Genomic DNA, 18,317 nt, shown 5'->3' on the forward strand with positions numbered 1-18,317 from the left:
GGTGACAGGTTCCCTTTAAATATATTACTAGGGGCACTCTAGAGTCTGGAAAAACCTGATGACAACCCTAAAACAAGAGCTCCATTGGTTGTCAGTCAGAAACAGATATATTAAAGGGACAGTCAGGGAGTTTTAAGGTAAAAGGTCTTTAACAGAAAATATTATGAAAAACGCTCTTAAGCGTAATAATGTGACCTAAATGTTTTTTAGTACAGATGGTGGCAGATAAGGAGCCGGACTTCTGCCCAACAATCTTCCTGAGTCTTATCAGCTCCTCTTAATGGTCCTGACTGCATACAGCCGATACATAGGAGGTGGCTGTAACTAGAGAGAGAAATCTGATTGTCAAACAGGCAAAAATCAAGGGTGTATACACCACATCCAATGACTGCCATTGTCGCTGGAACTACAGTGGGGGACATAATTATTTGATCCCTTGCTGATTTTGTATGTTTGCCCACTGACAAAGACATGAACAATCTATAATTTTAAGGGTAGGTTAATTTTAACAGTGAGAGATAGAATATCCAAAATAAAGTCCAGAAAATCACATTGTATAAATTATATAAATTGCAAGCCAGTGACCCCCATAACAGTGCAAGCCACAGAGTGACTCCTTAACAGTGCAAGCCAGTGACCTCATAAGAGTGCAAGCCACAGAGTGACTCCTTAACAGTGCAAGCCAGTGACCCCCCCCATAACAATACAAGCCACAGAGTGACTCCTTAACAGTGCAAGCCAGTGACCCCCCCCATAACAATACAAGCCACAGAGTGACTCCTTAACAGTGCAAGCCAGTGACCCCATAACAGTGCAAGCCACAGAGTGACTCCTTAACAGTGCAAGCCAGTGACCCCATAACAGTGCAAGCCACAGTGACTCCTTAACAGTGCAAGCCAGTGACCACCCCCATAACAGTACAAGCCACAGAGTGACTCCTTAACAGTGCAAGCCAGTGACCCCATAACAGTGCAAGCCACAGAGTGACTCCTTAACAGTGCAAGCCAGTGACCCCATAACAGTGCAAGCCACAGTGACTCCTTAACAGTGCAAGCCAGTGACCACCCCCATAACAGTACAAGCCACAGAGTGACTCCTTAACAGTGCAAGCCAGTGACCCCCCCCCATAACAATACAAGCCACAGAGTGACTCCTTAACAGTGCAAGCCAGTGACCCCATAACAGTGCAAGCCACAGAGTGACTCCTTAAAAGTGCAAGCCAGTGACCCACATAACAGTGCAAGCCACAGAGTGACTCCTTAACAGTGCAAGCCAGTGACTCCTTAACAGTGCAAGCCAGTGACCCCATAACAGTGCAAGCCACAGTGACTCCTTAACAGTGCAAGCCAGTGACCACCCCCATAACAGTACAAGCCACAGAGTGACTCCTTAACAGTGCAAGCCAGTGACCCCCATAACAGTACAAGCAACAGAGTGACTCCTTAACAGTGCAAGCCAGTGACCCCCCCATAACAGTACAAGCCACAGAGTTACTCCTTAACAGTGCAAGCCAGTGACCCCCCCATAACAGTACAAGCCACAGAGTGACTCCTTAACAGTGCAAGCCAGTGACCCCCCCATAACAGTACAAGCCACAGAGTGACTCCTTAACAGTGCAAGCCAGTGACCCCCCCCATAACAGTACAAGCCACAGAGTTACTCCTTAACAGTGCAAGCCAGTGACCACCCCATAACAGTACAAGCCAGTGACCCCCCCCCCCCATACCAGTGCAGGGTACAGGGTGACTCCTTAACAGAGCAGGTCCCACAGTCATCTCAGTAACAGTGCAAACCAAACAGTTACCCCCATAACAGTGAAAACCACATAGTGAACCGCCATGGCAGTATTAGATACACAGCGAAGCCCATAATACTGCCAACAACACAGTGACCCCCATAACAGTGTTAGTCACATAGTGGTAGGAGGTGATCGCGTGCACACCTACCCCTATAGTATTATGTTGTCCCCGTTGTACTGCAAAGAACGAGTTTTATACTAAGTAGTTTGTCAATGTCGTTGAATATTATAATGTATAGAATATGTTTAATGTTCTGCCACTGTATTAACAATATATTAGCTAGAGTATGGGTTTCAGTAGTTATACACAATGTCGGACACTTCCTAGGGATTCAGAGTCAGGAGGGGAGGAGTGACAGATGGCCAGTGGGTTGATTAGACAGACAGGCCTGGTCAGTTCTGCAAGAGGGTTCGTGGACTAAAGAGGTGTCATGGACTGAGGGCCGGCTAGGGAAACCGGAGGCATCCTCATAAGGTCCGGAGCCTACGGCTCACCCCAACAGGCTTAGGAAGTTGAGCGACTAGAGAGCCGTTGAGGTAGAGAATCGGACAGCAGTGATAACAGTGGGGGAATGGAGGCACAGGTGCCCGGCAGATTGCGAATAAGTTCTAAGATAACAGAGAGAAGCCGAAACAGAGTCCCCTAAAGAACAAATAGAGCAGAACCGTAGGAGTGAGGCCATGTCTGTCATACCGGTGAGAAAGAACATAAACTGTTCAAGTTATGTTTTCCAAAAGAACTCCTGTGTCCAGTGTTTCACTACTGCGTCTACGACAGGGTGATGGACACCACGCTGAAGAGAACAGTAAAGGCAACTTTATACACAGCGACATCGCTAGCGATGTCGCTGGTGAAAGCACCCGCCCCCGTTGGTTGTGCATCGCGGGCAAATCGCTGCCCGTGGTGTGTAGCCCCACAGGCGTTGTGTCGGTGCATGACCTTCAGGGACTCTACGTGGATGGAACAATCTGGTCACAGGTAGGAAACCTTCTTTTAGGATTGTCGTGACGCCACTCTCAGAATTGCGGCCAGTGGAGACCGCCACTGCAGATTAAGGGAAGCCTGGGGCTGATGGTGGGTGCAGTCAGTTGTAGTAGCCTCCTGAGAGTGAGGCAAGCCCCAGGGCCCTGTGTAGGTGTGTGGAACCACAAGGCGCAGAATAACTCAACACAAGCAGAATGTCTTTCAGGGGTTTTTACTCACTGTTGATGGCAGGGTGAGTAACCCGGGCGTAGCTGGGATGAACCAGGCTGGAACCAGGCGTCCTTCAGGCTGACTTATGAGGGTGGCTACTGACTCGCCTTCCTTAGCCCTTCTGTTGTTTGTGATGACCCCGACTTGCAGTCCCTATGGGGGTCACCCAGGGAAGTTACTGCTCCCCTCGTTTCGGCCCGTTTGCTTGTAGCCTGGACCAGGTCACTCCGGCTGCTTGCCTCCTGTGAACTATGGGCCCTCACTTTGCTACGTGGCTGCGGACTCTGTAGTGTTGTCTTGGGGGTTTGAAGTGCCCCCTCAAGCAGGTTTGGCAGAAGAAAGCTGGATCTATCTCTGCACTGGGACCTGTTACCCCTTCGGGCCTGGTACCTCCCTGGCAGTCCTCTTACTCTCCACTCCGTTGCTCTCTCTTTAGCCTTGTGTGGATTTCGGACGGCACCACTAGGTGACCGTTCTCCCCCGTCAGTAGTCACTGCGCGTACGTTGTCAGAATTGTGTAGAGCTACAGGGTCTGCTTCTGCTCTCCCTGAACTTCACCACTCAACTGCCTGGCTCACTGTTCCCTCCTCTCCTGTTCTTGCCTACGTCACCTAGCAACCAGGCTCTCTACCACACCCTTTGAGTGGAGATGGAGGCCTCGCCCCCTCCTGGGATCCCCAGGGGTCCTCTCAAAGGTAAATGTGTGAGACCTGATCACTATGCGCCTGTGTAGTCACACCTCGGTCAGCCTTCTGGATTACCTGTTTTGTACTGTCCCCAGCATGGGTGCAGTACTCAGTGGTGCCTGACCAGGTCAGGGGCGCCACATTCCCCCTTAGTTATCACCAGCACGTCCTCGGGCTGCAAGACAACATTTTAAAATGCGTAAAACAGTAAAACATTGTAAAACATTTTAAAACCACCAGGTACCATACATCACCACCCTCCACCCACAAGTCCGTTAACCAACCCAAAACCCTCTCAGGAGGCAGGTCACCGGTTTCTTTTGGTAACCAGGTCTGGGCCATCCGTTTCCCCAGACCTTTCCTCCAATCTGCCTCTCCCGTTGGCCGCGCCTTCAGCCACTTCTGGCAGGATGTAGAGGCGGCTTTCATGGTCTGGTGGTTTCAGGGTATACCTGGCCTGGTGGAGCCGCGCCTTCAGCCTCTTCTAGCAGGATGTAGAGGCGGCCTCTTCAGTTGGTGCCGACCAGGTACCCTCTTTGTGGTGGAGAGCCAGGCCCCATAAACAGGCGTGCTCCCTGGTTGCAGGCGAGCCAGGCCCCTGAACAGGCTGGCTCTGGTGGTGGTACCTCTGGGGTAACTATGTACACTGCGAGAGTTTGTGGCTATAGCCAGTTCATAGCCTTAAGGTTCATTTTTCAAAGTGCAAAAAGAGGTTTCTCACATCAGTTCATGTGGGCACATTTCTTGAACAGGTAAACGTTGCAAAACTTGTCAAAACTTCTGTACTTTACTTTACTTTACATGAACTTTGCTCCTTCTTCTTCCTCACCAGGGCTTGGGCCTGTAGGGCTGCGGCACCTGTTGCTTTCTCCATCTCTGTCATCATCTGTAGTGGTCTCATCAATGGGTTCTTTGTCTTTTCTTTCCTCTTCTTCTGTATCTCTATCTTCTGTTGTGGAGATAGCAGGTTTACTGTAGAGACTTCTGGGGCATGGTGTGACATCTAGTGCGTACCATCCGCGTTCTCCTTGGTGCTTTGTAAATTCTACTGAGTCTCCTATCTGTAGGTTTCTTCCTGGATGTCCTCTGGGCAAATGGGCTCTAACATCCCTTCTGTTCACAAAGATGCCCTCCTTTACACCAGGTGCTACTATAAAGCCATATCCTGATTTCAAACTGAAGTCTTCTACTACTCCTCGACAAAGTGGGCCTCTGACCTGGGATTTGGCTCTTCTCAAGGACCGCTTTTCCTCTAAGTCTCTGGCCGTGACCTCGTCCTTCTCCTCTGGAGGCTGCTGTGCAGGTGGATCCCTTGTCCTACTGCGGTGCCGTGTCCTGCGGGCTGGGTCCTGCCTGACCACCACCTCACCGCTTGCAGGCTCCCAGGTGATGTATTTGGACAGATCTTCTTCAGCGGAGGATGTCGGGCCCTCTTCATCCCAGCGGGAGTACGGCAGCATCTCTGGCTCTTGGACTGGTGCTGCATCCGCTGCTAATGGCTCTGGGGTCAGCTCTTCAGCTTCCTGGCCTCCTCTCCCCCTTAGTTCTTCTGAGCACTCCTCTTGTGGCAGCGCTAGGGATGGATATTCATCAGCAGGCCAGGGCGGTGGACTCTTTGGCGTGGATGTTGCAGGAGTCTTCCTGTGGGTGTGCGGGGGGAGCAGATACCGGTCCACCATCTCCTTTGGGAAGTGGGCCTCTAGATCAGCCTTCAGCTTCCAGTATTCGGGGTCCTCCCCCAGCAGAGATTTCCTAGCAGGGACTTCCTTGGGCTGGGGAGCGGTGTCTGCTCTGGCCTTGCAGGCCGGGGTAAATAGCTGTATAGTCTTGTCTTGGCGAGCCGCGCCCTGCATGGCGGCGGCCTGGTCTTGGCGAGCCGAGCCTGGCATGGCGGCGGCCTGGATCAGCGTCGCAGTCGCAGCCGGTTCGTGGCGGGCTGAGCTGGGCGTCGCCGCAGCGACCTGAGTCAGCGTCGCTGTTGCGGCCGGTTCTTGGCGGGCCGGGCTGGGCGTCGCTGCAGCGATCTGGGCTTGGCGGGCCGCACCTGGCGTGGCTGCGGCCTGGTTCAGCACCTCACTTGCGGTGCGGACGAGCGTCGCTGCTGCGGTGGGGTCTTGGCGGGCCGGGCCTAACTTGACGGCGGCCCGGGTCAGCGCCACGCCTGCGGCGTGGAGGAGGGTCGCGGTGGCAGCCGGATCTTTGCGGGCCGGGCAGGGCATCGCTGCGGCGGCTTGGGCTTGGCGGGCCGCACCTGGCGTGGCTGCGGCCTGGTTCAGCGTCGCCGCGCCGGGCATCTCTCCAGGGACCGCGGGCATGGCAGCAGGGGTCGGGGCACTCGCGCTGACAGGGGCAACACAGGACTCACCCATCAGTAACATCATCGGGGTCTGAGTCGTCGCCGCTTGGTCTGGCACTCGTCGTGCGGTTCCCCTCTCATAGGCCTGAATCGCTGCAGCCATCTCCAGAAGCTCCGTGCGTCCCTCGCTGATCTGCCATACGACCCTGGCCTCCAGTCGGTCGCAAAACTGGGCAAGTTCCCGATACCACCAGGCAGCGGAGCCTGGCTCTGGGTCTCTGCGTCCAGACGCCATTTCCTCTGCGTCTCCTTCTTCTAGTAGCAGGCTTCTGGCTCCCTTTCCTTCCCGACGTCCCTGAACGCCTCCGCTCTCATCACTTGCGAGACCAGGACTCTGCAGGGGATCTCTGGGTAGCCACACCTCTTCGTGGGCGGTAACTTCTCCCAGCGCGGGCTGCTGTTGTTTTTCAGCGCGCTTTTCATGGTGGCAATATGGCGGCGCTTCCAATTTTTCAAGCGGACCGCCCAGGCACATGGTCACCTGTCTGAACAGGTCTAGTCCTTATCCTGTTCGTGACGCCAGATGTGTAGCCCCACAGGCGTTGTGTCGGTGCATGACCTTCAGGGACTCTACGTGGATGGAACAATCTGGTCACAGGTAGGAAACCTTCTTTTAGGATTGTCGTGACGCCACTCTCAGAATTGCGGCCAGTGGAGACCGCCACTGCAGATTAAGGGAAGCCTGGGGCTGATGGTGGGTGCAGTCAGTTGTAGTAGCCTCCTGAGAGTGAGGCAAGCCCCAGGGCCCTGTGTAGGTGTGTGGAACCACAAGGCGCAGAATAACTCAACACAAGCAGAATGTCTTTCAGGGGTTTTTACTCACTGTTGATGGCAGGGTGAGTAACCCGGGCGTAGCTGGGATGAACCAGGCTGGAACCAGGCGTCCTTCAGGCTGACTTATGAGGGTGGCTACTGACTCGCCTTCCTTAGCCCTTCTGTTGTTTGTGATGACCCCGACTTGCAGTCCCTATGGGGGTCACCCAGGGAAGTTACTGCTCCCCTCGTTTCGGCCCGTTTGCTTGTAGCCTGGACCAGGTCACTCCGGCTGCTTGCCTCCTGTGAACTATGGGCCCTCACTTTGCTACGTGGCTGCGGACTCTGTAGTGTTGTCTTGGGGGTTTGAAGTGCCCCCTCAAGCAGGTTTGGCAGAAGAAAGCTGGATCTATCTCTGCACTGGGACCTGTTACCCCTTCGGGCCTGGTACCTCCCTGGCAGTCCTCTTACTCTCCACTCCGTTGCTCTCTCTTTAGCCTTGTGTGGATTTCGGACGGCACCACTAGGTGACCGTTCTCCCCCGTCAGTAGTCACTGCGCGTACGTTGTCAGAATTGTGTAGAGCTACAGGGTCTGCTTCTGCTCTCCCTGAACTTCACCACTCAACTGCCTGGCTCACTGTTCCCTCCTCTCCTGTTCTTGCCTACGTCACCTAGCAACCAGGCTCTCTACCACACCCTTTGAGTGGAGATGGAGGCCTCGCCCCCTCCTGGGATCCCCAGGGGTCCTCTCAAAGGTAAATGTGTGAGACCTGATCACTATGCGCCTGTGTAGTCACACCTCGGTCAGCCTTCTGGATTACCTGTTTTGTACTGTCCCCAGCATGGGTGCAGTACTCAGTGGTGCCTGACCAGGTCAGGGGCGCCACATTCCCCCTTAGTTATCACCAGCACATCCTCGGGCTGCAAGACAACATTTTAAAATGCGTAAAACAGTAAAACATTGTAAAACATTTTAAAACCACCAGGTACCATACATCACCACCCTCCACCCACAAGTCCGTTAACCAACCCAAAACCCTCTCAGGAGGCAGGTCACCGGTTTCTTTTGGTAACCAGGTCTGGGCCATCCGTTTCCCCAGACCTTTCCTCCAATCTGCCTCTCCCGTTGGCCGCGCCTTCAGCCACTTCTGGCAGGATGTAGAGGCGGCTTTCATGGTCTGGTGGTTTCAGGGTATACCTGGCCTGGTGGAGCCGCGCCTTCAGCCTCTTCTAGCAGGATGTAGAGGCGGCCTCTTCAGTTGGTGCCGACCAGGTACCCTCTTTGTGGTGGAGAGCCAGGCCCCATAAACAGGCGTGCTCCCTGGTTGCAGGCGAGCCAGGCCCCTGAACAGGCTGGCTCTGGTGGTGGTACCTCTGGGGTAACTATGTACACTGCGAGAGTTTGTGGCTATAGCCAGTTCATAGCCTTAAGGTTCATTTTTCAAAGTGCAAAAAGAGGTTTCTCACATCAGTTCATGTGGGCACATTTCTTGAACAGGTAAACGTTGCAAAACTTGTCAAAACTTCTGTACTTTACTTTACTTTACATGAACTTTGCTCCTTCTTCTTCCTCACCAGGGCTTGGGCCTGTAGGGCTGCGGCACCTGTTGCTTTCTCCATCTCTGTCATCATCTGTAGTGGTCTCATCAATGGGTTCTTTGTCTTTTCTTTCCTCTTCTTCTGTATCTCTATCTTCTGTTGTGGAGATAGCAGGTTTACTGTAGAGACTTCTGGGGCATGGTGTGACATCTAGTGCGTACCATCCGCGTTCTCCTTGGTGCTTTGTAAATTCTACTGAGTCTCCTATCTGTAGGTTTCTTCCTGGATGTCCTCTGGGCAAATGGGCTCTAACATCCCTTCTGTTCACAAAGATGCCCTCCTTTACACCAGGTGCTACTATAAAGCCATATCCTGATTTCAAACTGAAGTCTTCTACTACTCCTCGACAAAGTGGGCCTCTGACCTGGGATTTGGCTCTTCTCAAGGACCGCTTTTCCTCTAAGTCTCTGGCCGTGACCTCGTCCTTCTCCTCTGGAGGCTGCTGTGCAGGTGGATCCCTTGTCCTACTGCGGTGCCGTGTCCTGCGGGCTGGGTCCTGCCTGACCACCACCTCACCGCTTGCAGGCTCCCAGGTGATGTATTTGGACAGATCTTCTTCAGCGGAGGATGTCGGGCCCTCTTCATCCCAGCGGGAGTACGGCAGCATCTCTGGCTCTTGGACTGGTGCTGCATCCGCTGCTAATGGCTCTGGGGTCAGCTCTTCAGCTTCCTGGCCTCCTCTCCCCCTTAGTTCTTCTGAGCACTCCTCTTGTGGCAGCGCTAGGGATGGATATTCATCAGCAGGCCAGGGCGGTGGACTCTTTGGCGTGGATGTTGCAGGAGTCTTCCTGTGGGTGTGCGGGGGGAGCAGATACCGGTCCACCATCTCCTTTGGGAAGTGGGCCTCTAGATCAGCCTTCAGCTTCCAGTATTCGGGGTCCTCCCCCAGCAGAGATTTCCTAGCAGGGACTTCCTTGGGCTGGGGAGCGGTGTCTGCTCTGGCCTTGCAGGCCGGGGTAAATAGCTGTATAGTCTTGTCTTGGCGAGCCGCGCCCTGCATGGCGGCGGCCTGGTCTTGGCGAGCCGAGCCTGGCATGGCGGCGGCCTGGATCAGCGTCGCAGTCGCAGCCGGTTCGTGGCGGGCTGAGCTGGGCGTCGCCGCAGCGACCTGAGTCAGCGTCGCTGTTGCGGCCGGTTCTTGGCGGGCCGGGCTGGGCGTCGCTGCAGCGATCTGGGCTTGGCGGGCCGCACCTGGCGTGGCTGCGGCCTGGTTCAGCACCTCACTTGCGGTGCGGACGAGCGTCGCTGCTGCGGTGGGGTCTTGGCGGGCCGGGCCTAACTTGACGGCGGCCCGGGTCAGCGCCACGCCTGCGGCGTGGAGGAGGGTCGCGGTGGCAGCCGGATCTTTGCGGGCCGGGCAGGGCATCGCTGCGGCGGCTTGGGCTTGGCGGGCCGCACCTGGCGTGGCTGCGGCCTGGTTCAGCGTCGCCGCGCCGGGCATCTCTCCAGGGACCGCGGGCATGGCAGCAGGGGTCGGGGCACTCGCGCTGACAGGGGCAACACAGGACTCACCCATCAGTAACATCATCGGGGTCTGAGTCGTCGCCGCTTGGTCTGGCACTCGTCGTGCGGTTCCCCTCTCATAGGCCTGAATCGCTGCAGCCATCTCCAGAAGCTCCGTGCGTCCCTCGCTGATCTGCCATACGACCCTGGCCTCCAGTCGGTCGCAAAACTGGGCAAGTTCCCGATACCACCAGGCAGCGGAGCCTGGCTCTGGGTCTCTGCGTCCAGACGCCATTTCCTCTGCGTCTCCTTCTTCTAGTAGCAGGCTTCTGGCTCCCTTTCCTTCCCGACGTCCCTGAACGCCTCCGCTCTCATCACTTGCGAGACCAGGACTCTGCAGGGGATCTCTGGGTAGCCACACCTCTTCGTGGGCGGTAACTTCTCCCAGCGCGGGCTGCTGTTGTTTTTCAGCGCGCTTTTCATGGTGGCAATATGGCGGCGCTTCCAATTTTTCAAGCGGACCGCCCAGGCACATGGTCACCTGTCTGAACAGGTCTAGTCCTTATCCTGTTCGTGACGCCAGATGTGTAGCCCCACAGGCGTTGTGTCGGTGCATGACCTTCAGGGACTCTACGTGGATGGAACAATCTGGTCACAGGTAGGAAACCTTCTTTTAGGATTGTCGTGACGCCACTCTCAGAATTGCGGCCAGTGGAGACCGCCACTGCAGATTAAGGGAAGCCTGGGGCTGATGGTGGGTGCAGTCAGTTGTAGTAGCCTCCTGAGAGTGAGGCAAGCCCCAGGGCCCTGTGTAGGTGTGTGGAACCACAAGGCGCAGAATAACTCAACACAAGCAGAATGTCTTTCAGGGGTTTTTACTCACTGTTGATGGCAGGGTGAGTAACCCGGGCGTAGCTGGGATGAACCAGGCTGGAACCAGGCGTCCTTCAGGCTGACTTATGAGGGTGGCTACTGACTCGCCTTCCTTAGCCCTTCTGTTGTTTGTGATGACCCCGACTTGCAGTCCCTATGGGGGTCACCCAGGGAAGTTACTGCTCCCCTCGTTTCGGCCCGTTTGCTTGTAGCCTGGACCAGGTCACTCCGGCTGCTTGCCTCCTGTGAACTATGGGCCCTCACTTTGCTACGTGGCTGCGGACTCTGTAGTGTTGTCTTGGGGGTTTGAAGTGCCCCCTCAAGCAGGTTTGGCAGAAGAAAGCTGGATCTATCTCTGCACTGGGACCTGTTACCCCTTCGGGCCTGGTACCTCCCTGGCAGTCCTCTTACTCTCCACTCCGTTGCTCTCTCTTTAGCCTTGTGTGGATTTCGGACGGCACCACTAGGTGACCGTTCTCCCCTGTCAGTAGTCACTGCGCGTACGTTGTCAGAATTGTGTAGAGCTACAGGGTCTGCTTCTGCTCTCCCTGAACTTCACCACTCAACTGCCTGGCTCACTGTTCCCTCCTCTCCTGTTCTTGCCTACGTCACCTAGCAACCAGGCTCTCTACCACACCCTTTGAGTGGAGATGGAGGCCTCGCCCCCTCCTGGGATCCCCAGGGGTCCTCTCAAAGGTAAATGTGTGAGACCTGATCACTATGCGCCTGTGTAGTCACACCTCGGTCAGCCTTCTGGATTACCTGTTTTGTACTGTCCCCAGCATGGGTGCAGTACTCAGTGGTGCCTGACCAGGTCAGGGGCGCCACAGTGGCACACAACATCGCTAACACCCGTCACACGGGACTTACCTGCCTAGCGACGTCACTGTGACTAGCGAACCGCCTCCTTTCTAAGGGGGCGGTTCGTGCGACGTCACAGCGGAGTCACTAAGCGACCACCCAATAGAAGCGGAGGGGTGGAGATGAGCTGCCGTAACATCCCGCCCACCTCCTTCCTTCCTCATTGCCGGCAGCCGCAGGTATGATGTTGTTCGCCGTTCCTGTGGTGCCGCAGGATCGACGAACAACATCGTACCTGCAGCAGCAACGATATTTGGGATTAGAACGACGCATCAACGATCAACGATATGGTGAGTATTTTTGATCATTAATGGTCGTTCCTGCGTTTCACACGCAACGACGTCTCTAAGGAGGCCGGATGTGCGTCACAAATTCAGTGACCCCAACGACATCTCGTTAGCGATGTCGTTGCGTGTAAAGTGGCCTTAAGTGTCACACACCCCGCTCAAAGTGATCCACACACACACAGACTTTTTCTAGCATAGTAGTGTGGAGTCCCCACGGCCAGGCGTCCGTACCTTCTTACACAGTGACTCCATAACAGTGTCAGTCACACAGCGACCCGCATAAGCTATGTGGTGAAGCCCATAACAATACTGACACACAGAGATACCCAAAACAGTACCCACTTCTAATGCCAGTCAAACAGCGACCCCCTAATAACCCCAATATTTCTTAAAATGTCTGATATGTTATAGAGGGCTGATTGAGGTCTGGGTGCTGAGGCCCCTACCACTGCTGGAGTCAGTGATCATGAGCTGTAGGTAGAAAGTTCTATATGGCCCCAGAGCAGTATATTCATACATATGTATAGAGGAACACACCTCCTCAGTGTCACACATCTCCCCTGTCATTACCCCAGCAGGCACATCCTGCAGCCTCTCTGTTCTCAGCATGCCTGGAAATAATGTGCTCCTCTGATAACCTGCAGCTCCAGCCTCACACAAGCCCATGTAACAGCGGCAAGGTAAGAGGCTCATATATCCATTTCATCTATCTATCTATCCCTCTATCTATCCCTCTATCTATCTATCTATCCCTCTATCTATCCCTCTATCTATCTATCTATCTATCATCCATCTATCTATCCCTCTATCTATCCCTCTATCTATCTATCTATCCCTCTATCTATCTATCTATCTATCTATCTATCTATCTATCTATCTATCTATCTATCTATCTATCCCTCTATCCCTCTATCTATCTATCTATCTATCTATCTATCTATCTATCTATCCCTCTATCTATCTATCTATCTATCCCTCTATCTATCTATCCCTCTATCTATCTATCCCTCTATCTATCTATCTATCTATCTATCTATCTATCTATCTATCTATATATCTATCTATCTATCTATCTATCACTCTATCTATCTATCTATCTATCTATCCCTCTATCTATCTATCTATCTATCTATCCTCTATCTATCTATCCCTCTATATATCTATCCCTCTATCTATCCCTCTATCTATCTATCTATCTATCTATCTATCCTCTATCCCTCTATCCCTCTATCTATCCCTCTATCTATCTATCTCTCTATCTATCTATCTATCCCTCTATCTATCCCTCTATCTATCTATCTATCTATCTATCCTCTATCTATCTATCCATCTATCTATCTATCTATCTATCCCTCTATCTATCTATCTATCTATCTATCTATCTATCCCTCTATCTATCTATCCTCTATCTATCTATCCCTCTATCTATCTATCTATCTATCTATCTATCTATCCTCTATCTATCATCTATCTATCTATCTATCTATCTATCTATCTATCCCTCTATCTATCTATCTATCTATCTATCTATCCGTCTATCTATATCTATCTATGTATCTATCCCTCTATTTATCTATATCTATCTATCTATCTATCTATCAACTTTTTCAATATTCTTTCTATTACAATACCTATCATTTTCTTTCTATTTCATATCTATCCCTCTCAATATATAACTATCTTTGTATCTAATGATCAATTTGAAAATCATCTATTAATCTATGTATAACTGTCATATATATCTTTTTCCATCCATTCCTTCTTGCTCTCCCCTAATTCTATACACTGTACTATATGTATTATAACCATAGCATGAGAACAATGTGCTACTCCTTCCAGACATGATTGTTAGCCTCAAGGATGCACTACCAAATGTTAACAATGTACAATTTACATAATGTTACTTGAACATGTTATGGCAGTATTATTTATGAATAATTATTACAGCATTCTATGGCAGAATTATTTAGAAACAACTACTGTATTACAGCACTCTATGGCAGTATTATATAGGAACAGCTTTTAGAGCACTTTATGACAGTATTATTTAGAAACATATTACAGCACTCTATGGCAGTATTATTTAGAACCATCTATTATAGCACTCTATGGCAGTATTATTTAGAAACATCTATTACAGCACTCTATGGCAATATTATTTAGAAACATCTATTACAGCACTCTATGGCAGTATTATTTAGAAACATCTATTACAACACTCTATGGCAATATTATTTAGAAACATCTATTACAGCACTCTATGGCAGTATTATTTAGGAACAGCTATTACACCACTCTATGGCAGTATTATTTAGGAACAGCTATTACAGCACTCTATAGCAATATTATTTAGAAACATCTATTACAGCACTCTATAGCAGTATTATTTAGGAACATCTATTACAGCACTCTATAGCAGTATTATTTAGGATCAGTTATTACACCATTCTACGGCAGTATTTTATATAATAACAGCTATTACAGCGCTCTATGGCACTATTATTTAGGATCAGCTATAACAACACTATGGGAGTATTTTATAGGAACAACTGCTACAGCACTCTATGGCAGTATTATATAGGAACAGCTTTTAGAGCACTTTATGACAGTATTATTTAGAAACATATTACAGCACTCTATGGCAGTATTATTTAGAACCATCTATTATAGCACTCTATGGCAGTATTATTTAGAAACATCTATTACAGCACTCTATGGCAATATTATTTAGAAACATCTATTACAGCACTCTATGGCAGTATTATTTAGAAACATCTATTACAACACTCTATGGCAATATTATTTAGAAACATCTATTACAGCACTCTATGGCAGTATTATTTAGGAACAGCTATTACACCACTCTATGGCAGTATTATTTAGGAACAGCTATTACAGCACTCTATAGCAATATTATTTAGAAACATCTATTACAGCACTCTATAGCAGTATTATTTAGGAACATCTATTACAGCACTCTATAGCAGTATTATTTAGGATCAGTTATTACACCATTCTACGGCAGTATTTTATATAATAACAGCTATTACAGCGCTCTATGGCACTATTATTTAGGATCAGCTATAACAACACTATGGGAGTATTTTATAGGAACAACTGCTACAGCACTCTATGGCAATATTTTTAGGATCAGTCATTACATCCCTCTATGGCGGAATTATTTATTTAAAGGTATTACAGTTCTCTATGACAGCATTATTTAGGAATAATTTCTACTGCACCCTAAGACAATAATATTAGTGCAGTATTATTTAGGAACTGTTTTTATAGCACTCTAGGGCAGGAATTTATAGGAACAACTATTACAGTACTCTATGGCAGTATTATTTAGCAACAGTTATTACAGCACTGTATGGCAGTATTAGATAGGAAAACGTATTACAGCACTCTATGGCAGTATTATTTAAGAACAGTAGTTACAGCACTCTATGGCAGTATTATTTAGCAACAGTTGTTGCAGTACTCTATGACAGTATTATTTAAAAACAGCTACCGTCGTACAGCACTCTATTGCAGTATTATATAGAAACATCTATTACAGCACTCTATGACAGTATTATTTAGAAACATCTATTACAGCACTCACTCTATGACAGTATTTTATAGGAACAACTACTACAGCACTCTATGGCAATCTTTTTAGGAACAGTCATTACACCACTATGGCGATATTATTTATTTAGAGGTATTACAGGGTTCTATGACGGCATTATTTAGGAATAATTATTACTGCACCCTATGGCAATATTAATATTGCAATATGATTTGGGAACTGTTTTTATAGCAGTCTTGGGCAGAATTTTATAGGAATAACTGTTACAGCACTCTATGGCAGTATTATTTAGGAACAGTTATTACAGCTCTCTATGGCAGTATTAGATAGGAAACATTATTACAGCACTCTGTGGCAGTATTATTTATAAACAGTTCTTACTGTACTCTATATAAATTGTGAGATAGCTACGCACAAGCGTCTTTCTGGGATCACTCCTCTAGGAGTTCTGAAAATAGCTGAGCTTGGCTATTCTGAATGCCTATTGAAGTGAATAGAAATAGAGGCGCATATGCAACCGTATCTCCAGTCGTAGCGTCCACAAGATGGGGGTTGTGAGACTCCCTTTCTTTAGATCGGTGTGGGTCCCAGAGGTGGCATTAATGGACAACATGTGGATGCGCCATGATTGTCTGAGATGGGAATAATCCTTTATAGCAGTGTTACTAGAGCACTTAATGGCGATATAAGTTGGGCACTGTTACTTGAGCACTGTACAACAGTATTGGTAAGGCACTGTTACTTCAGAACTGTGGGGTTAATTATTCAGGCAATGTTACTGTCACCTTATCTTACTGTGATGCCCTGGACAAGCCATGTAGTCACAGATAGAGCCCCGCACAACACCAGTCCCCTCACTAGGTAACACCAGCCAACCACATATCACCCTAGTCACCTCCCTCAGGGCTGGATGGACACACCAGGGGGCGGGGCCTGGCAGTTGGACACGCCCACCGAGGAGTTCAGAGAGCCTGAGGCAGGAAAAAGTAAACGGTTTAGTCTGGGAGTTTAAAAGTGCAGTTTGAGAGGAGAGTGGAGGAGGTCAGGCCTGGAGGTAAGGCCTGTGACAGACTGACAGGTGCCAGTTTTGGAGCCCGGGCACCTTTGGCTAGGAGGCATATGGAGGCCTCTGTCTGTAGGAGCCGGGAAGACGGCTCGGTGGAACCGTGGTGGACCGGGACAGGGTAGTGGCCCGCCGGTACCGACATGGGGAACCGACTCGGAAACCGGAGCACAAGAGGGGGTACTCAGACCCTGAAACGAGGTCTAGAAACTACTGGACTGAGTTAATTTACTGATTGCGGTCTGGACTTTAGGTCCTTTCCCACCCAAAGTCCCTCATAGAAGACAACAGCCCAACGAGGGGGATAGAAAGCCACCGCCAAGGCTCAGAGATCCCACGGGCCAGCGTCTGCAGGCAAACGGGCTCTTCCGACATCCACAAGCCGGGGAGCAGACTCCTGACTCTGCAAGCGCAGTTAGTCCAACAACTCAAACAGGTGCAGGAGAAAGGCAGAGACCACCAACCGGGTGGGGGAACCCACCGGCTACGGGCATCGACCACCATCATCTTGGTTTACCAGAGACTTGAGTGTTTCATTCTAATAGTGAGTACACCAGTGCCCTCCGGCCGCCCATCTCCCTGCACCGCCAAAACACCCCCAATGGGTCCCGGGGCCACCATCCCTGCCCATGGAGGGGTTAACAACTTGCTGCATACCATCTCCCCTGGGTGCCCCGTAACTGCAGCGGTGGTGTCCACCTTCACCACATCCCGTGGGTGGCGTCACGAACTTAAAACACGGCTCCGGCAGTACACCTACGTCACCAAACCGCCAACCCCTTTTTGGTCGGAGTGATCGCAGGGCCCCCGGGTCCGGAGACCCTCGATCCACCCACTGAAGGTCCGGACCCGAGCGGCTTGGTTGCAGCCGAGCACGGGGCGGCACATTACTGTAAGCACTTTTGTGAGCACACTATGGCAGTTCTTTCAGCCACTCATACTCCACCACTGTCTGTTAGTATTATTTAAGTATTGTTTCTAGTGCACTAGATGGAAGTATTAATTGAACAGTCTTGCTCAAGCACTGCATGGCAGTATAATTATGGCATGCTTACGGGACTAAAATTAATACTTGGTCACTTTATGGCAGCATTTTTTATGTACTGTTCTTTGAGCATGGTATGGTGGCATCGTTAAGACATTATTAGTTGGGCGCAGTATATTTTAGGTACTGTCAGACTCAGTTCACACCATATTTGTATATATCATGTCATTTTGCCATACATTTGGTTAGTCTACATTTACTTTTGAACCATCTGTATGGTAACTAGTGGACATTTACGCTTCTCAATACATAATTTTGCCCGGGTCTCTCCATGTACCGTAACACCCTGTGTATAGAGCACTATGTATTTCCATGTTTCTGAACAGTTGCAGTAAGATCAATGTTATTGATTGCTGTGGGTTCTTGTTGGGGAGGAGTGCTGAGGATTTTGGCGGTGAAGTTTTCACGCAGATATATAAAATTTCATGGAACATCAACTCTCAGAGATATGTGAGCGGAGGCTATTCCTGCACACTCTGCACTTCATGAGAACCTATACGAGCGCGGCTGTCACTGGAGATATACTTAGCCGCATCTTCCTACTCATTAAACCTTGGCTCTGCCGCACAGATGGAATATGGGGACAGTATGGCAGGACTACAGCTGGATGAAAAATAGCCATAATAATAGGATTTGGGCTTGAGTGCACTTTACCCACTACACAAACAGTTCTTATCACACTACAGCGCCGCAACAGCTCTTGTGAGTTATAGTCCCTTTCATAAGGCACAGTATACTTACTGGTTGCAGTTTACTGTATTTGGAGTTGTGTAGGTGAGCATT

The 18,317-nt window shown here is 50.1% G+C and overlaps 1 protein-coding gene across 1 annotated transcript in view; it reads left to right on the forward strand.

The window, feature by feature from the left end:
- The first annotated feature begins 12,434 nt into the window (after window positions 1-12,434).
- GPR142 (G protein-coupled receptor 142) overlaps window positions 12,435-18,317 on the forward strand; it is a 91,691-nt gene continuing 85,808 nt past the window's right edge. Inside the window, exon 1 of the mRNA XM_075347904.1 lies at window positions 12,435-12,532. The gene's annotated coding sequence lies outside the window, so the exon portion shown is untranslated. The remainder of the gene's footprint in view (window positions 12,533-18,317) is intronic.

Source organism: Anomaloglossus baeobatrachus, chromosome 5, assembly GCF_048569485.1.
Source record: "Anomaloglossus baeobatrachus isolate aAnoBae1 chromosome 5, aAnoBae1.hap1, whole genome shotgun sequence".
NCBI classification, from domain to species: Eukaryota; Metazoa; Chordata; class Amphibia; order Anura; family Aromobatidae; genus Anomaloglossus; species Anomaloglossus baeobatrachus.